The sequence below is a fragment of the Onychostoma macrolepis genome, chromosome 07, assembly GCF_012432095.1.
Source record: "Onychostoma macrolepis isolate SWU-2019 chromosome 07, ASM1243209v1, whole genome shotgun sequence".
NCBI classification, from domain to species: Eukaryota; Metazoa; Chordata; class Actinopteri; order Cypriniformes; family Cyprinidae; genus Onychostoma; species Onychostoma macrolepis.
In genome coordinates, this window is record NC_081161.1 from 30,931,508 (window position 1) to 30,946,287 (window position 14,780).

Below are 14,780 nucleotides of genomic sequence, written 5' to 3' on the forward strand. Positions count from 1 at the left end.
TAAAATTTTACTTGCCGTTTCTTTGTAATTGCAAGTAAATTTCATCACAAATTAAATTATGTTAAATTAAACGTATTTTTTTAAGAAGAAAAACTGAAACATGTTCTTGTAAAACATACTCCAATAATCTTATTTACTTTGAACCTTTTTAGTAACAAAAAAAACAAAAAAACTTTGACAATGCATGTAATCAAAAGTCAGATATTTCAATATAAACACAAACATTTCACATTAGACACTTCCAAATATCTATTCATCAGAACTGCTATATTCGTAATAGCAAAAGAAAAAAAATGTAAATATATTTTTTACTGAAAACAAAGAAACAAAAAAGACAACAGCAAAATGTCTAGAAATGTGATCCTTCTTTCAATAATTCCTCTTTCAGAACACATGAATAGAAGTTTCACACAATTCATTGTTTTTTTCTTTCAGTCAAACTTCACTGCAGGTACCTCAATCTCAACATCTGCTATTTCTAAACCTGTACTCCCATTGTCGCATGACTAATTAGCAAGACAAAATGAAGGGGCAGTGAAAAAGAAAAACACTTGAAGCATGTTGGGCTTCAGCCAGCTTCAGTCGGACCTCTGCTCCCTTAGTTGGGAGTTAGCTAGTTTCCTCTTTCCTCTGACATCACTCCTCAAGCCTCATGCAACAATAATACGGCCCCAAATGCATGACATTATAGCTTCCTTACATGCACATGGGAGGGCCGGGGCTGAGGTCCCTCCTGACCGCAGACGTACAGCGCTCAGTTCCCAGCTAGAACCAGCTGCACAGCTGCTGCATGGGAGGAACACAACTGGATAAAGAGATTCCAGTCTGTTTCCTAACAGAGTACTTCCCATCTCTGGGCAGTCCATGTACCACTGTTAAAAATGCGATGCAGCTGTGTTGTGGTCCCAAAGGCATATTTTAAAATAAAAGTACACTGTCGATAAGGGCACCTGCCCCTTGTGCAATTAAAATCAGGAAACAGATGTATTAATGACAAGAGATTCACAGGCTTATTTTGGTATTTTTTTATATGAATTATTTGCAGCATCTTACTTGAGAAACAAACTGGATATTTATGAGAAAAATTCTTGGAATTTGACACGCATAGACTTTAGAAACATAATGTTAAAACTAGATCATAAGTGTCTGATGTGTGATCACTAGGGATACGGCCAGATGAATTATAATTTGTTTTTATTTTTTAACAAAGCAGTAAATCTACACAAGCTCAAAGCTCCCCAAGGAGTCCGGCATCTCAAAAATTAAATGCATCGATTTTTGAAATCAGGACTTTTCATTCCATTCTTTGATCATTTAATTTGTTGTTTTAGCTTAATTTACGAATGCGAGCCAAATGCTTAAGCATGCACCTTGTTTTTTGTGTGTGTTTTTTTGTGTGTGTGTGTGTGTGTGTGTGTGTGTGTGTGTGTGTGTGTGTGTGTGTGTGTGTGTGTGTGTGTGTGTGTGTGTGTGTGTGTGTGTGTGTGTTTTAATGTGGTCCAGATGTTCTTGAGGCACATGGAAACAGGTGATGATAGCATTAGCCTGGGATTGGACACAGATGGAAAGGGGCTTGAACCTATTCCTGTATCACCATCGGGGTTGTAAATAATTTTTTTTCCCTCTGAATGATGAAAATGATTTCAAAGTGAATTATGCTCGGCCAACTCTCTGTGTTGTATAAACCTGCCATACCAAGGGTCCGCTCTCAGCGTCAGATCATCAGTCAAGTAAAACATATCATTCATGTCTTTCTTTGTCACATTCTCACTTTAAGGCTGAAGGATTGGCTGGTCCTTGAGGGACAATATTATCACATTTAGGAGGTCTGGTTTGAAAACATGACTTAGATTGTCCTGCCAAGGTTTTGTGTAACCGTCCAGCCAGACCATAACTTCTGGTAGGTGCTGTTATGTGTATCCTATAGGTCCTTATGGACACACACACATGTTGGGTTTCCATATTTTATGAGGACATCCCGTATACATATTGGTTTTTATATTGTACAAACTGTATTTTCTATACCCTTACCCTTACCCTTACCCTAACCCTATCGTAGATTTTTAGAAAACTTCATTCTGTATGATTTATAAACTGTTTTCCTCATAGGAACAAGAAATTTTATCGGTATTACTATCCTTGTGGGGACACTTCGTCCCCATAATTTAGGAAATACTAGGTACACACACACACACTAACTACCATTCCATCATTTAGCAAGGCATTCAATAGATCAAGTTACAGTAAAAGGTGTGATAATAAATCATATTTCTTGAGAAAACAGTTAAATTGTAATGCTTTATATATATATATAGTGTATACATTCATATTTATATAAAGTTCATATTCAAACATAACATAAACCTGAAAGCATATAACCTGTTTCATTTCAAATTCCGCTCTTACACTCTTACTATTATACCATAATATAATCTTACTATTATATCACGTCTGTAATATGAAAGATCGTTTCCAGTCTGGCCAATTTGGAAACAAGCTTTCTGGGTAGTTTTAAAACTAATCAGCTATGATTGTATGGCTGCTGGGTCAGTCTACTGGGATGTAGGAAAGAGCCACTACATGTGTCAAAGCCTTGAGTGAGGATGGACATTGAGCAGAACAGAAAAATATGTCCAAACTCTGCAATTACACCTCTCAAGAGACAGGATACTTGAGTGTATGAACGAGATCTGTCACGATCTGAGAATCTTGTATTTGTAGAAGTCGCAGCAGATTGTGCGGTAACTCAAAACATTACTTTTTAAGGTTAATAGTGTAATCTCATGCAAGGATCTTTGTTAGATTATTTTAAGGTGCCTTCAGTTTGGCCTCCACAATAGGAACTTGCTTTGAAGCAAAGCACAGAGATATTGTGCTCACCAGCTCCTCTTCACAACTATTGAAATGGCCAGTTCATGTAATTACTCTATCACGGCTTTCAGAGACCCTCCCCCATATCACCTTAATGTTAAGCCCCCATCCTCACACCACACATGGACAGAACCCTCCATGAAAGCACCCCAAATGGGGCAGCACAAAGTCTATGTGGCAGCCATTTGGGAAGAGAGTCGTTCACTGTGATGGATGCATAAGAAAGCAACACGTTGTCTCAGCAAGGTGCCGCGGAGCTGCGCTCTACTTCAGCCACCTTTTAACCACCATGTCGCAGTGTGAAATGATTAATTTGCGTTGGCAGACGGCCGTATATCCATGGCGAGGGAGAAATCCCTGTTCTAAATCTCACACCCTCTGTTACATGTTTATGCAGCTGGATTGTTTTATTGGGCCAATTAAATGAAGTTGTGATAATTGAGCATAAGTATCAGGGTGGGGAACAGGGGCAGTCCAGCTGACAACTGCTGGGCTCCATGAAATCCTAAACAAAGCTCTTTACACCTGTGCTCTTTAAATATTACAGCTGTGTGATGAAAAACAATAGGGAGGAATTACCAGAAGAGAACACAAATGTTGTTTTTGAGTCATAGATGGTATAATCGGTGCTTTCAGTTCTGTGCTCTTTGAAGACACACTACACTGGCAGGGAAGGCGCTTTGGTAATTTTGCATTCAGGGGCATGAAAGCATCAGCTCATTTCCTGCACGTCTCCTCCTGATCATATCCCAGCAATCCCCATGACTCACCCTGCAAAGGACGTAAACGTGGTGTTTGTTTGGAGCTCGGCAGGCCAAGGGATCTCCCAGCGGAGCGCAGAAAACTCACACAGCTGCCTGAGAGCCCACTAATTGTGCTTCCCGTCCCCCCGTGATAGCAACCGTAGCTGTTTTGAGCATTTCCACACCCTGTCACAGAGAAGATCATCGTGAATTCAGCCTTCGTGTTAAAATAGTAAGAAAAATGTGTGAATACATCAATGAACAAATCACTAAAAGCTGACAAGATCTTGCTCTTGGTAAAATCCATTTGTAACTTGTAAAACAAAACTATCAAGGGGACAGTTCACATAAAAATGAAAATGCGGCCTTTATTTACTCACCCTCATGTTGCTCTAAACCTGTATGACAATGTTTAAAAAAAATAAAAATAAAAATACTTTTTTGGTCCATTCAATGAAGGTTTATGGCATCCCCAATGTTCTTCAAAATAAGTGTGTTTACATACACAAACAATATTTGGTCATTTTAAAACAACTGTCTGAAATCGTACCAGTTTTTGTGAAATCATCACACAATGCGATTGTAGTTCGTCTTCATCTAACATTTAGACATGTCAATCAAATTACCTGCATTGAGTTCTTGCTCCAAAAAACAAAGGTGGCATTTAAAACAAATATTTCATTGTACACTCGGACAGTCGTATGAAGGCTGTAGCTCAACTGCTCATGAACAGACTTATTGTCTATAAGCTTGAGCACTGATATTTTGCGATACATGTTCAAACCGAGAGGCTGAGCTCACTGTTGGCAGCTTTCCACAGATCCTCTCACTGATAGGTGGCTTGGTGATTTCCTGTGATCAAGCTGGAAAATGTTTTGTGGAAAATTGAGAATACTTGCGATTCTGTGACATGAAATTCCTGCAAACATTAAACTGAAATGACCTGAATTCCATTTGGTTCCTCAATATCTCCTGGCGATGGTTTGCTCAGGCTTGAAGAAGTTCCACACACCACAGGATGTAAACCTCCTGTTGCATGTCTCAACAGCCAAGCGCACATCCATCACACTTACGCAAGCAAGACAGTGGTATTAAAACCTCCCCTCTTCCAGCAGATCGTCCTTGGGATTTGAGCTGAAATGATTTCATATGAATGTTATGGCACAATCCTGGCAGAAAGAGCATCGGATTCTACTACTAAACAGTTTATATTTTCAGCTCTTATGATTCACAGCTGTGCTGTCTGTACCATTCGCCTCGACATACAGCTGTGGGATGACAAAGCTGAGGAAATTGGATTTGACAGTGTTTTTCATTCTTTCATCCCCAAAATAACATTACCCATGATTTCCCATCTCTGACAATGTGATGATAATGGATGAGGGCAAAAGCTAAGTTTACAATAGGGGATCTTCATTTGAAGAAGGGGGCCAAGAGCAGAGATAGAGCAGGTAAACAAACGTTGAAGTGCTGATATGTAGAGCAGTGAGTGATAGAACATCTTTGCTGTTCATCCATTGATGGAAAAGACTTGACTGAGAGTCGGATCTCTTGCTTTTGCCAACACTGAGGTCTGATGCTTCCTAAAATTGAAGCCCCTTAATATAAACATACAGAACTTTGAGCGTGCAGAACCTAAATGCATTTTTTTACCAAATGTATAAAACTCATGAAGGGCTCAGTGTAATTCAGTTGTTTTGTTAAATAAACAAGGCAGTGCTAATTGTGCAACATATGTGAAGGAACAAATTTGCTCCTTGACATGGTCTTCCAGAAGACAAAAGATGATTTGAAGAATGTCTCAGTGTTTACTGACAGTACAATAAAGGTTAATAGGGTTCAATGTTGTTTTGGTTCAAACTTGTTCAAAGCTATAGTAAAAAGTTTGGACCAACATAAGGGTGAGTAAATTATTATTTTTTTTAAATAAATTTTTTTACACAGAAAGAAGGAACGATGGCTTGACAAACCCTTGCCTAAAAGTTTAAAAAGTTTAAAAAGTTTCCCAGAATTTCATTATCTAATTAATTTCTCTTAGTTCATTCAATTACTCTTCCTGTAACTCAAATTCAAATTCTGATTCAACTTCCAAGGGGGCATGGCCACTGCAGTTCAAATCACAACTCACGTGTTGAATGGAAACCAACTCTTCAGTTCCAAATTTTGCCCAACCCTGCAGTCAATGTAACAAAAGATATCTTTGAGAAGTTGGACATTTAAGAGTAAAAAAAAAAAAAAAAGGACATAAATCTTGTAAACATTTAACATTGCAGAAACAGGCTTCCATGAGGAAGTGATCACAACTGAGGGAATACAAACAAAATTTTGTATGATCTAATAGACTCTGATCAAGCCAATGAGGTGAAACCGATACTCAGAATAATCAACCAAGTATCACTCATACTGCCTGATACTGCAGAACGAAGGAGATTCGCATCTGTTAATCAAAACAGACAGTCAAAATAACCAGGAAATTGGGTATTTTTAATGGCAGCTCCACAAAGGACAGCAAGTCCAAGCAAAACAGTATGCCATACTTTGCATGAAACTTTACTTTTTTTTTCACTCGATCCATCCAGCCTCCAGCTGTTGTGTGTCCGTACTGTAGCCATTGTGTACCAACCATCTACTTACAAGTTTTGGATGCTGGAGGAAATGAGGCTTATAAAGTAACAGCTAGTGCACTGACTAGCCTCCCAGGGGATGAAGACGGCTTCATTTGAATGAGAATAGTCTCCCTGTCCCCTGAGATAAGACTGAATCAACATGGGGTCTGACCATTCAGAATGGCTTTCAGCACATAATGTGAAGGATAAAGTCTCTTTGCTTTCCTTTCTTGGCTAATGCATTTGAGGTGCATCAGACAGGGTGTTCGGGGAGCTTCAGCCTTGGACACTGCCAAAGACCTAAAGCATATCTGCTACTTTGCACAGCAATTATCCAGGTTTTCGTTTTTCCTCCTGGGGTCTCCAAGAGACTGGTTTTGCACCGTCCACACGCATTACTTCTCGCGCTGATTGAAGACCGATCCTGTCACCCTGTGTTTTCCAGCCTTTCAGGCCACCCAGTACGGACGAACCTCACGCATGTCATCCCTCTGTGTGGTCCTCTCAAAAGAGAAACAGATAGACACAGAGGAAACTCAAAGCAAGTGCCAACGGAGAAAGAGATGTTTCAAAATCTGACAGTGTCATTTCTGGGAAAGGAAGGAAGAGAGGGAAAGGAAAGAAGGAGGCGGCGGGGGGAGCCCAGTAAAACAAGCAAAGAGTCTGAGCTGATTGTGAGTGTGGGACTCTTGCCATGCGATGAGAGCAGGAGACTGGAGGGAGGGCGTGTGTGCATGGAGGGAGAGAGAAATGAGAAGAATCTCCAGACTTCAGTAAAACATTCGGTATTCTGCCTGTTCGCACTAAATGCTGAAAGAGAGCCACAAAGGATTAATTCACATGAAAGCGCCTGCAGCTTATACACAGCTCTGCTTAAAGAGATGAGAAAACAGTTATTTCAGTCCACAGGGCATCCAACTGCTTTGACTGATCATTAGGGGCTAGTTAGCAGCCTTTACCATCCCAGTCTCATCCAAGAGACGGAGTCGCCTTTCACTATAAAAGCCCTGAAACGAGCGCAGTAAACACAACAATTAAAAAAATGCTCCATGTAAATCTATCTTTCAGCAGAAAAAAACCTTTCCTTTCTTTAATGGGTTTTATTTGTGGTTTGCTGGATTAAAAGGCCTGTTTCCGGCCCACATGTTGGAGATGCTGGTCGCCCCTGAAGGTGTTTAGTGCGAGCGAGCCGTGTAGCGCTGAGGCACGGGCAGCTGGGAGAGATTAATAAAGAGAGGGAAGGCTCGTAAATACTGCTGCCCTGCAGTGATGAATGCCTCCGCAGAACATAGACAGCAGGATGGGAGATAAGGGGAGAAAAGACAAACACTCCGCTTCAGTCAGGGACATGTTGCACCCAGTCAGGCCTCAACCTAAAAGAGCACTTGGACCAAAGGTCTCCAAACACTAGAGGACAGCATATCATGGGCTATGTAGGAGCTAAGTCGTGACTAGACAAAACTTATGGAAGGGTCAATTTCTGGTCAATCTCACTCTCGGGGTTCATTTGCTCAATCTGATGGAAATGCAGTGTAGTACAACAGCAAAAGATAAATTAATTAATTAAAAATTAAAAGAAGAATTTTTAGATTTTTACATGCTTTCAATTACCTATCTAGAAGACAAAATGACAAGTGTATCAATTGATTATCAGGATGTGTTATGCTTTAAATTATAAGAACTATTCCTGTCTAAAGTACATTTTTCCAATTACAAAGGACTTGGATGTTAAAGTTTGGGGTCGGTAAGTTTTTTGTTTTTTTTTATGTTTCTGAAAGCCAATACAATAGCAGTCACATGATTCGTCAGAAATTATTCTAATATGCTGATATGGTGCTCAAGAATTTTTTTTATTATTATCAAAGTTGAAAACATCGGTGCATAATATTTCTGTTGAAACTGTTTTATGAGTGGCAAAGAAATGACACAATTCAATTTTATAGTCCACGTTATTCAGCAACTGTTCATAGTGATAAACAGGAGCCAATGATGTACAAAAGAAATTCACAAAAAATCCTACTATGCAATACACTTAAAATTATCTCAGAGTGATGTATTTGCAGCCAAGCAGATGGAAGCTATTTATTGATATGCAAACAAATGAATCAAGTGTTGTTTTACCAGAGAGAAGGAATGCTGTGGTTATGAAGAGGGTGAAAAAGAGCAGAAAACAGTGAAATTTGGCCAGCAGGAGAGGAAGAGAGCATTTAACTTGAGGTTTGTGGAGGAAATGTTCCTTTTGTGATGAGACAATGAAGAAAAAGCTGTAGTATACGTGCACTTCAAGATTATAGAACACACCTCAAGTTTAGGAACATTTATAATGACTGATAATACTGTCACCTCAACACCACCGTCTTTTTCTGTCTTGCAGCAGATTGAAAAAGAAAAAAAAAAAGTTCAAGCATTTTGCACTAAGGATCACATCTATTAGTCCAATGATTCAGAAAAGATGCCTAAAACATATCTAAACAGCCGCTGAGAGTATCACATGGTTTAATATAAAGTGCTTCACATAGTTATTCCAAAGGGAATAATGACTCATCATCTCTTCTTCTAGTCCTTTTTTAAATGTTACTTTAAATGGAAACTCATTATTTACCTTCATGTTGTTCCAAACCTATAAGACCCTAGCAGAAGGTTGTCCATACAAAGCAAGTCAATGGGGTACAATGTTGTTTTAGAACCCGCTAACTCTAATTTTGGGGTCAACTATCCCTCTAAGTAATTGATTATTACTGAAAAGGTGGACAGGCCTAACACCAGCTTATAAAACTGCCAGTTAACAAAAAGAAAACTGGAATAAAATTCCCAAAAAGTAGCTAATTAACATATCATACATAACTGTTTGACAAAATCAGAATGATCAGCCCATTCCAGAAACAGTTAACTTTCTTCCTAACGTGCTTCATTCGGCAAAAAAGTTATGCTCAGCTCTTGGCACCAAGTTGTCCAGTTCTGATGATGTCACTCAGACCTCTGTGACCCAGAGCTGGGTGTATCGGCCATGGTTGCGCAGGAAAGCCTTCTCTCACTGCGGGATGTGTTTTTCTGGGCAGACTGCGAGGAGTCGCTTTAACAGTGGGCGATTATTATTTAACAAAGCTCTGCACTGGACACACACTCCTCAACAACACACACACACACACACACACACACATACATATATATATACACTCCTGAGAGAGAAAGGTGTTAAGACCATTCAATAATGTGTATTTGCATCGGCCCCAACTGCAAAAGCACTGGGCACACCTAGACAGACAGCACTGAGTTATTCACACATCATATCACAGGAATCAGTATGTGTGTGCAATGGAAAATATAAAGGAATAATCATATTGAGCAATGCCTATGTTTACAAAATGGCATCCACTACCACACCCAAGGGAGGCGAGAGCGAGGGGTGAGGTTATAGTTAACAATGACATAGAGCGTTTAAAAATCATATGTTGAGTAACAATATTTGGGGAGAGAGAGAGAGACAAGGGAAAATTAGGTAGAGAAAAACTCAAGCCAAGAGGAAAGGCCATTTCAGGGGGCCTCGTTTAAGCTATGGTGACCAAACAATTGCTTTATTGCCTCAGTGTGAAGCCAAAGCATTTTGTTCTGGCATGAAGCTCCTCAGATGTTCTTTCATATGGCCTGGCAAGGTTAAGGTAAAAGAATAAGCTTGGCTACAATTCAGCAGAGCCACCTCCTTCGAGAGCTCCCCTATGCACCCTCAGTGATATGTGGCTGAACAGGGACAGCACATTAGCTTAATGGGCGGACAAATGACTCCTCCGTCGTCATAGCCGTGTGCCTGGACAGTCAATCCAAAGGTTTCATCACTTTGGCTCAATGCGCTCAAGCTGACACGCTGCCACTCTCAAAAGCCGAATGGATCATTTCAATTAAAGCCAAAAATACCAGTAATGACTCAAACGGTGATTAAGTAAAGATGTGTTTAAGACTTAAACTGTTCCATACATCAGATGAGTATGGGTAGAGTGCAGATGTTTGAGATGCCGATTTGCTCTGCTGAGATCTTTCTAATGGCATCATTTCCTGTCTCAGGACCTCAGAGCTATTATTTTAAATGCATATATTTGCTCTGGTTCTCAGTTTCTATTTGTGCCTTTATTTTAGCCCTTTGTATAACACATCGAGCATGTTTACCCGGACCTCAAAAAGTTTGATTATAGTCAGACTAAAGTCATTTTCTTTTCAATGTCATAACCATTTAATGGCAAACACTTTACCCTTGTGAAAAAGCAGTTTCACTTTTGTGTTCTTCAAAAACAATATTTATTATGGAAGTAAAATACTTCAGTTCAAACGGAATGTAATGTTTTTAGACACTTAACTGCATGTCAACTGCATTGAAATGAAAATGTATCATAATTTAAATTTTTATTAATTGCAATTCGCTTTTTACTTATTGAAGTAGGGTTTACATTTACAGTATATCAATTACAATCAAAAAGCATATCTGTGCATGAAAATGCTGGAATAGCTCTCCTGAGGTCATCATGCATAATTCAACAAATATATTACACATAACTACTCCCTAGCACATACTTTGGTCCTTATTCTCTCTATAATCACAAAACTGAGCTCGAATGGGTTGCAGGTGTCAGCACTAATAGTCACATAGGACCTCATGTTCAATCACAGCTGCTTGCTTAGCTTTTAAAAGATTCTCCTAAGCCCATCATTCACTTTTCCTGTGTCATTTTCTGTGTATACGTTAATACCATGGTAGGCAAGAGGGCAGGAGCTCTATGAGAGTGGAAAACCAGATGACCTGTTGAGAGTCTGAGGTGTTTAGCTGTTATAATGTATTTCATCATCAGCTCCATGAGCTCAAGCTGAGCCAATAACGGCCTAATGTATGTCTCTGTGATCAATAAGGTTTGCTATATATACTAGAAGAGAGCGATAAATCATGTTGTACTGTGCAGAAAGTCATTACATGTTAAATATATTATGACAGATTGATGTCATAACTTTCATAAAATGCCATGAAGTGCAGTATCATTTTTCAGTAACACTTTACAGTAGGATTAAATTCAGAAGCATTAATTTATTATTACAGCATTTATTAATCAAGGTTAATGTGGATTTATAAATACAGTATTGATAATTGTTCATTTATAAGGAATGATGAACAGTCAATGTTTCAGTAGCACTATACTGAAATTTAACCGAGATTATTAAATGTGTAAAAGTATTGTTCATTGTAAATTCACGATTCCTAATGAACGAGTGTTAGTGAACCAAAGCTTATTGATAAGTCTTAAGATTTATTCTAAAATGCTTCTTTAATTTGTTTTCAGTTTTCTTTAAGGAATTAGAAGTGGTTCTACTGAAGAAACCAGGGGGAAAGTAAGTGGGAGAACAAGCTGGAGCTGTCAAAGCTTGAGCTGAACGCACAAGATAAGCAAAGACAGTTCTGACACTGAGAAGAGCCTTTGCCGTGAGGTGCTTTTATACGGTCTGTCTGGGTATCACATGTTTGTGATTATTTTTGGGAAGTAATGAGGAGAAAAAGGGAGAGAATACGAGAGAGGGGGTATTTTAAGCAGATGATGAATATAACATCAATGGGAACTGTATCATCTTTGTGAAATGACTATCTGCGGAAATTTACTGCATGCAAACCTGTCAAAATATGAGTAGGGCACCGTGCGGGGGCTTTTGAAAAAGATGCTCTCAAGGGAACAAAGCATTATTAATGTTCAAAGAATGTCCTGTAACTAATGAATGTCCAGGATTATGCTTGGCCATTAAAGGTACTTCAAGAACTGTCTGTGGTGACATATTTCTCTTCCTGAAGAGGGTCAAAAGAAAAAAAAATGTCAGAGGAAGAAAAAAACTCCACCCTTTAAGTCCTGCAGAGCAAGTCACTTTGTGTGTCATCTCTCTTCCTGCCTCTGAAATACACAATGCTTATCAAAGCATGATGAGACATGAGATCAGTGGGGGCCTCAAATGACCTGTCACTTTCACAGGGTTCCTCCCTCTCCTGAAGATCCACACAGAACGAATCTGATATTGAACAGGGCACCGTTCATGTGAGCGACACCATCTGTCTGTGAAAAGGTCCCATGCTGCATGTGAAATCTGATGAGAGGAAACAAAGGGAAGGAAAAAAAAAATTTCAATGGTAAAGAAGCAAGAGGAGGAAAAGGAAAGTTTCCTCTGTCTCTTGCTCTGCTTTATATTACTCTAAACTGTGACACCTGTAAAAGACAGCATTACCAACTCGAGGCGATGAGCGATTGCCAATTCGTGATACATTTCAACAATTGTCACGGTCCTGTGCGCAATTATGTTTCGTTTAACATTGGCACCGAAAAGAACAGCACAGGAAGACAAACATCCCGTTGAAATGCAGTTAAAGCGCCCGATAAACCCCACGCCCGCTGAATCACTCCTCAGGCATAGCAAGGAGGTGTTTCTCCGCATTCCGCTCATTTGAATTCTGGCAACGTGTTATGCTAGAAACAGGCCACTTGAGGTCAAAGGTTATGATACTGACTAAAACAAAGGAAAACGCAGTGGAAGAAGTCAATTAAAAGCAAATTAAATCTAATTATTGCATTTTAATACAGTCAGTTTTCCACAGCTTAAGATCATTATGGGCTTGGGCAGCATCTCCTTCCTCATTAGAAAAATATGTTTGCCTTTTGAGGAGATGAAGCTCCGGTTTTCATGACAGAGGGATTGTGGGGAGAATGCTTATGTAAATAAACAAATTAGGAGGTGCACAAACAGACGCGCACAGACACACACACACACATACATAAACTTGTAGTCTATAAAGCCAGGCTGCAGACTAGCAAAGTCAACATGTAGCTCCAATCAGAAACACCAGGGCTCCCAGCACTGAAGGTTGTCTTGGCACGCGGACAACATTACAGCACATAAACAAGGCTATGGGTCCATATCAAGGCCCTGTAATTGTTATGAGCTGGGCTGAGAAGAACTGCCTTGTTTTTACTGCACTCTTTTTACTTCTGTTGTACGACCAAAGGCCCGGTGAGCAAGTCGTGCTGGAGTCATATAATATAAGAGAATCTGGCCATTGGGAAATAAATAAATAAATAAATCTAGAACAAAATGACACAACCCAGATCTAGTCAAGTCCAAAGTATGTTTTTCACCCTCGATGGTTTGCCTCTTTCGCACCTGCAACACTGTAAAGTAGGCAATGACAATATTTGACATGTCGCCGATTGTATTTCATGACCCTTTAAATGAAGTTAGCACTCTCCATTTGTAACTTCTGGCAGTATTCCCTGAGTAGTTGCTAATTCACACTCCTGGTGCTTGCCAATTGGTGCATTCAGAAATGAGAAAGCATGATTTCACTTGAATAGCATGGAAATAATTAAAAACAGCATTACACTGCATTCATCGGCAGACAGCTTGAGACTGACCTCATGTACACATGTACACAGATAGAGAGGCTCATTGCTTGGAGATGGTACTCGGATGCCTGGTAACCCAAATTGATTTTCCTCGGCTTGCTAAAGAACCAGAAACTTGCACAATATGCAAGTACATCTATGCAAAACCCACCCCAAGAGATGCATTAAACCGCCGAAGAAACTGTACCGAGTAACTCTATGCTCGCAGTACCGCTGATGGATGGAAAAGGGAATGGAGGCTTTGAGTAATACAGGCAGGGGAAGAAAAAAAAGTTGGACAAAAGCACATTGTTGTTGTTACATTAATCTGGATACAAGAATGGGAATTTTCCTCCTCATTATGATCACACGCTGCTGGGCAAGCGGCTCCATTTTCTTCCCCCACCGTGCCCTGGCAGCTTGAAGCATCCCTGCTGAGGCGGCTTCCTCACCGTGATGAGTTTTTGACAAGCTTTACAGCCGTGCCAGGCCAGACAGTGGCTGAGCAGAATGCTGGCAGTTTTTTGGCGGTTATTAATCTCCCCATCTCTCTTGCTCCGTGCTTTTGAGACAGAACAGCTATCACATAATTGTTATGCAAACTTCTTAGAGCAACAGTTTGTTTAGCACATGTGGACTATTATTTGAAACGGTCTGCTAGAGTTCTGGAGGATCGTCTAGAGAACAAATATTATCTTCTGCAGGTGTAAACCCCACTCTGGCAGATATTATATAGTTATTAGAGCTCTGAGCTAAACACACAACTACAATTTCAGGATTCATGTAATCAAATTACCCGTTACACTTTTAAGATGATTTAGCTAGTGAAAGGAATGGCAAAAAGCTGAAGCCACCTAATGGCAACAAAATGATGCTGAATCATCTCAATGAGCTCACATTAGTAAATTGCACTAAATACCAATATAAGAAATATCTGATGTTTGAGAATAATTGCATTAAAAACCTCTTCAGACAAAAAAAAAAAAAAAAAAAGAAGCAGCTAAATATGAAACCTGACTTAATATGACTGAAATAGAGGGTTTTGTTCAGCATGTGAAACACAGAAGCACTGCTGCCATCTGCTGTCTGTTCAAGGAAACAATTTTGGCTTTATTCTTTAAGGACGGGATACAAGTAGAAGAGTTTCACCTTAATCAATGTCA